At 40.9% G+C, this 6,591-nt stretch overlaps 1 non-coding gene across 1 annotated transcript; it reads right to left on the reverse strand.

Annotated features, from left to right (window-relative positions):
• Positions 1 to 402: 402 nt before the first annotated feature.
• Positions 403 to 511, reverse strand: LOC130972415 (small nucleolar RNA R71). The gene has a single exon (XR_009083585.1). It is a non-coding gene; the product is annotated as a small nucleolar RNA R71 (small nucleolar RNA).
• Positions 512 to 6,591: the final 6,080 nt, after the last annotated feature.

Consider the following 6,591-nt stretch of genomic DNA (forward strand, 5'->3'; position numbering starts at 1 on the left):
ATGGCAACCGAGCCTAATAATGAAGGAGATGCAATAAAGGTTCTTTGTGAATACACCATACCAACCTTTGATTTCTATGGAAGAAGTATCTCCATACCTGCCATTAGAGCAAACAACTTTGAGCTTAAGCCTCAATTAGTCTCTCTAATGCAACAGAATTGTAAATTCCATGGACTTCCACTAAAAGATCCGCATCAGTTTCTATCTTAATTCTTGCAAATTTGTGACACTGTTAAGACCAATGGAGTTGATCTTGAGGCCTACAGACTTATGCTTTTTCCCTTTGCGGTTAGAGGCAGAGCTAGGATATGGTTGGACTCTCAACCTAAGGAAAGCCTAGACTCTTGGGAAAAATTGGTCAATGCTTTTATGGCCAAGTTCTTTCTGCCTCAGAAGATGAGCAAAATCAGAGTGGAAGTTCAAACCTTCAGACAAAAAGAAGGTGAATCCATCTATGAAGCTTGGGAAAGATACAAGCAATTGATCAGGAGATGTCCTTCTGACATGCTATCAGAATGGTCTATCTTAGGCATCTTCAATGATGGTCTCTCTGAGATGTCCAAAATATCATTGGACAGTTCTGCAGATGGATCACGCCACTTAAAGAAAATGCCTGCAGATGTAAGAGAACTCATTGAGATGGTTGCAAACAACCAATTCATGTACACTTCTGAGAGAAATCCTATGAATAATGGGGTAGCTCAAAAGAAAGGAGTTCTTGAAGTAGACACTCTAAATGCCATATTGGCTTAGAACGAGATCTTGACCCAGTAGGTTAATATGATCTCTCAGCATTTGACTAGAATGCAAGCTACAGCTGGCAGCACCAAAGAAGCTTCCTCTGAAGTAGAAGCTTATGATCTTGACCAACCTACAATGGAAGAGGTGAATTACATGGGAGAACCCTATAGAAACACCTACAATCCATCATGGAGGACATCCTAACCTTTCATGGAAGGATCAACAGAAGCCTCAGCAAGGCTTCAATAATAATCAAGGTGGAAGAAACCAGAATAGGTTCAACAACAGACCACCATTCCCACCTTCTAAGGAACATGTGGAGAATCCTAGGCAAAGCCTTTCTGACTTAGCCACTATGTTTTCCAACCTCTCTAAGACCGCTCATAGTTTCAAAACTGAAACAAGGTCCTCCATCAGAATTTTGGAGGTACAAGTTGGTCTACTGAGCAAGAGGATCCCTGAGATTCCTCCTAACACTCTTCCTAGTAACACTAAAGTAAACCCAAGAGAAGACTGTAAGGCCATTACTATTGAAGCTGAGGCTGAATCTGAAGGGAGTAATATGGCATTGAACATTAATGATGAGATCCCTAATGGGCGTTCAATGCCCAATGATATGCCATTCTTGGCGTTAAACCCCAGTAAGGAAGTCCTTAATGGGTGTTCAACGCCTAATGCTACACCTTTAATGGCGTTGAACGCCCAGTAAGGTCCACCTTATTGGGCGTTCAACGCCCAAATTGGCAAAGAAGCTGGTGTTGAACGCTAGTGAAGATGTCCCCACTGGCCGTTCAATGCCCAGAAAGCTACAAGAGATGGAGTTGAACGCCAGTAAGGTTATTCCTACTGAGTATTGAACACCCACTGATGAAGTCCCTATCCAAGAATTAAAGAAAACCAAGGCTCAAGTAGAGACCACAGAGGTCTCCTTGCAAGAACTCTTGCAATTCATGAGTTTTGATGAATACTCATCCTCTGATGAGGATGAGGAAACTAGGGAAGAGCAAGTTGCTCGCTACCTAGAAGCTCTCATAAAACTAAATGCCAAGTTATTTGGAATAAAGACATTGGAGGAAGAACCTCCAATGCTTACCAAAGAACTCAATGCTTTGGTTTAGCAGAAGCTACCTTAAAAGCTTCCGGATCCCGGACGCTTCCTAATTTCTTGCATGATAGGCACTATGACCTTTGAAAAGGTACTTTGTGACCTAGGGTCAAGTATAAACCTCATGCTACTCTCTGTGATGGATAAGTTGGGAGTTTTTGAGGTACAAGCTGCAATATCACACTAGAGATGGCAGACAAGTCAATGAAAAAAGCTAATGGCCTTGTAGAGGATGTCCTGATGAAGGTTGAAGACCTTTACATCCCTGCTAACTTCATAATCTTAGATACCGGGAAGATGAGGATGAGTCCATCATCCATGGAAGACCTTTTCTATCCACTCCCAATGCTATCATTGATGTAGCAAAGGGAGAATTGATTTTACAATTAGGGGATGAGCACATCTTGTTCAAGATGCCTCACCCCAACTCTCCCTCTAAGAAAAGAGAGATAACTGTGCAATATTTAGTGTTGTAACCATCTCTTTTAGTGCAGAGCTTTACTAAGCCCCTAGACACCAATTCTAAGTTTGGTGTTGGGCAGCCATCAACAAGCACTGAGACCAAAGGTATTAAGAAAAAAGTACTTAAAGGCTGGAAGGACAAAAAGATCCCCACTGAAAGCCTCTCACCTGGCATGAGAGTGGTCTTCACCAAGAAACCAGTCATACCACATACAATGAGTCGCATCCTGTCTCTAGAGCATGTGGAGCTCATCCATGAGAAGACAGGAAGAAAGTTCACTGTAAGGGGTGAAATTCTAAGCCCATATCCATCTCCGTAAGGAGCTAACCGTTAAGCTAGTGATGATAAAGAAGCACTTGTTGGGAGGCAACCCAACCATAGTTATCATTTATGTTTTTCTTTGAATTTGTTTTTCTTTGTTATTTTCTTTAAGTTCATGATCATGTGCATCAGTCAAAATAGAGACAAAAATGTTCAGAAGTGGAAACAGAATACCCCGGAGTACATGTCTTGTTGGCGTTGAACGCCAGACAAGAAGGCAAAGTGGGCGTTTAAACGCCCAAGAAGACCAGAGAGTTGGCATTGAACGCCAGGAGTGGAGCAGCAAGCTGGCGTTGAACGCCAGCTATGGAGCATAAGCTAGGCGTTCAACGCCCATAAGGGGCAGGGAATTTAAATTCCCTAGCCTCTCAAGACCAATGGGTCCCACAGCGTCTTCACCTACCCCACCTTCTTCTCTTTTCTTTTCACACTTCCCCACACACTTTTCCTTATAAACCCTCAACCAATCAAATCCATACCTCTTCCCCAAACCATCATAACTCCCACTAACCCCCACCCACTAAAGTTCAAATTTTCCCACGTATATTTCCCCTCACTAATTCAAAACCCTAACCATACCCTTCCTTTAAATACCCCTTTCATTCCACATATCCCACACATTACTCATACACCTTTAGCCCTCACTTGGTCGAATTGCTCTCCCCCTCCATCTCCATCAATTTTCTTCGTCTTGTACTCCATTCTTCTCTTTTGTTTAATTTTGCTCGAGGACGAGCAAAGTTTTAAGTTTGGTGTTGGAAAAGCCTTGCTTTTTGCTTTCCATTCCTACTTATGGCACCCAAGGTCGGAGAATCCTCTAGAAAGAGGAAAGGAAAGGCAGTAGTCACCACCTCCGAATCTTGGGTGATGGAGAGATTCATCACCAAAGCCCACCAAGACCACTTCTATGAAGTAGTGGCAAAGAAAATGGTGATCCCTGAGGTCCCTTTTAAGCTGAAAAAGAATGAGTATCCAGAGATCCGACATGAAATCCGGAGAAGATGTTGGGATCTTAATGGTGCAAAAGTTCTATGCTAATGTAAGGGTGGTGCACGAATCCCCACGCTTTGTACAACTGAACCAACAAGTGCACTAGGTCGTCCAAGTAATACCTGAGCGAGTCAGGGTCGATCCCATGAGGATTGTGGCTTGAAGCAAGCTATGATTATCTTGCAGATCTTAGTCAGGCAGATAGAAGAGTTATTGGTTTGAATTTTGTTAAAAGCATAAAAGGAATGAAAAAGGGTAATCAGATGTCAGAAGTCGTGTAAACTATGATAAGAAGGTGGTTAAGGCTTGGAGATGCTTTGTCCTTCTGGATTATATCTCTGGTATTACTGTCTTCTTCAATTGTGAATGATTTCTTCTATGGCATGCTGCATGTGCTCAACGACGTACGACCGTGATCATTAATATCCTCTGCTTCAGATCAAATGCCGGGTCAGCGGTCATCTAATCTGAACGCAGGTGAAGCTCCTGTAGTCCATTTTCCTTAATGATCCTACTCAAAATGCCACAGACAAGGCCAAATCTTCTGGATCAGAGAATGCTGTACCTTTGAGTTCTAGCCTCTACCACAGAGACCCTAATCTCCCCATAACTTGGCTGAACTGATGTCTCGAGAAGTCCCTAATGATGTCGTAGATTAGCCGTCTGAGAGATGTATAATCAAGTTGGTGGTTCGATCCTTTCCAGTCACATATTCACACAAACCCAAGAAGACACAGGTAACATGTCAGGCACGCGGTCTTAGTATAAAGAACAGAGCTGATTGTCACAAATCATCCCATTCATCATGTTGAAGAACGAATATACATCTTAGAATTGGATCAAATACGGATTAAAGAGAAACATTAGTAATTTTATTAATTCATAGAACTCAGCAGGGCTCCTCCCCTCAACCTAGGATGTTTAGAAACTCATACTAATAGGAAATACAATGATCAAACGAAATAAAGTGTGCGTACTGCTTAAGAATACTTAAGATGCATGTATTTCAAGTTCAATCTTAAGAATAGTTCAATTATCTTGATGTGGTGGCATTGCTTTTGTTTTTTGAATATATGAATGAACAATGCATATTTAAAATTGGAATTAAGAATGTTGGCTCTTGAAAGAATAATGAAAAAGGAGAAGTATTATTGGTGATTTGAAAAATCCAAAAATTGATTCTTGAAACAAGAAAAAGCAGCAAAAAAACAATATATGCGAAAAAAATGCGAAAAAAATAATGTATAGCAGAAAAAGAAATAAAAATAGAAAAAGCCAATAGCTCTTTAAACCAAAAGGCAAGTGCAAAAAGCCAATAATCCTTTAAACCAAAAGGCAAGGGCAAAAGGATCCAAGGCTTTGAGCATCAATGGTTAGGAGGGCCTAAAATAAACAAAATCTTGGCCTAAGCACTCCAAAGAAATAGTGTCCCTAACTATATGCTTGTGGTGTGAAGGTGTCAAGTAAAAAACTTGAGACTGAGCAGTTAAAGTCATGATCCAAAGCAAAAAGAGTGTGCTTAAGAACTCTGGACACCTTTATCTGGGGATTCTAGCAAAGTTGAATCACAATCCGAAAGGGTTCACCCAGTTAAGTATATGTGACATTTATGTATCTGGTGGTAATATTGGAAAACAAAGTGCTTAGGGCCACGACGAAGACTCTAAAAGCTGTGTTCAAGAATAAAAAAGAATTAAATTAGGAGAGTCAACAATATCATCTGGATTCTAATTTTCTAAAAAGGCCAACACTTCTGAGTTTTAAGGGATAGTGAGATGCCAAAATATTCAGAAGGAAAAAGCTACTAAGTCCTTCCCATCTAATTGAAACTGAGCTTCATTGAAAACTTTGAGATTTATTGTATCTTACTCTTCTTTTTTATCCTACTTTGTTTTTAGTTTCTTGGGGACAAGCAATAGTTTAAGTTTGGTATTTTGATGAGCGGATATTTTATACACTTTTTGATATCATTTTCATATAGTTTTTAGCATGTTTTATTTAAATTTTATTATGTTTTCATAGGTGGTGCACGAAATTGCAATCACACTTTTGCAATCCCGCACAACTAACCAGCAAGTGCACTGGGTCGTCCAAGTAATACCTTACGTGAGTAAGGGTCGATCCCACGGAGATTGTCGGCTTGAAGCAAGCTATGGTTATCTTGTAACTCTTAGTCAGGATATCAATAATTATCAGGGTTGATTGTAAAAAGCAAAAGAAGATGAAATAAGTACTTGTTTTGCAGTAATGGGGAACAGGTTGAGGTTTTGGAGATGCTCAATCTTCTGAACCTCTGCTTTCCTACTGTCTTCTTCTTCAAGCACGCAAGGCTCCTTCCATGGCAAGCTGTATGTAGGGTTTCACCGTTGTCAATGGCTACCTCCCATCCTCTCAGTGAAAATGTTCAACGCGCTCTGTCACAACACGGCTAATCATCTGTCGGTTCTCAATCGGGTTGGAATAGAATCCAGTGATTCTTTTGCGTCTGTCACTAACGCCCAGCCCTCAGGAGTTTGCATCTGTCACTAACGCCCAGCCCTCAGGAGTTTGAAGCTCGTCACAGTCATTCAATCCTTGAATCCTACTCAGAATACCACAGACAAGGTTTAGACCTTCCGGATTCTCTTGAATGCCGCCATCAATTCTAGATTATACCACGAAGATTCTGATTAAGGAATCCAAGAGATATCTACTCAATCTAAGGTAGAACGGAGGTGGTTGTCAGGCACACGTTCATAGTTGAGAATGATGATGAGTGTCACGGATCATCACATTCATCAGGTTTAGGAACAAGTGATATCTTAGAATGGAAGCAAGCATGATTGAATGAAAAACAGTAGTAATTGCATTAATCCATCAAGACACAGTAGAGCTCCTCACCCCCAACCATGGGGTTTAGAGACTCATGCCGTAGAAGATACAATGAGAAACGTGTAAAGTGTCATGAGGTCCCGATACAATATCAAAAGGT

Source organism: Arachis stenosperma, chromosome 3 (genome assembly GCF_014773155.1).
Source record: "Arachis stenosperma cultivar V10309 chromosome 3, arast.V10309.gnm1.PFL2, whole genome shotgun sequence".
Taxonomy (NCBI): Eukaryota; Viridiplantae; Streptophyta; class Magnoliopsida; order Fabales; family Fabaceae; genus Arachis; species Arachis stenosperma.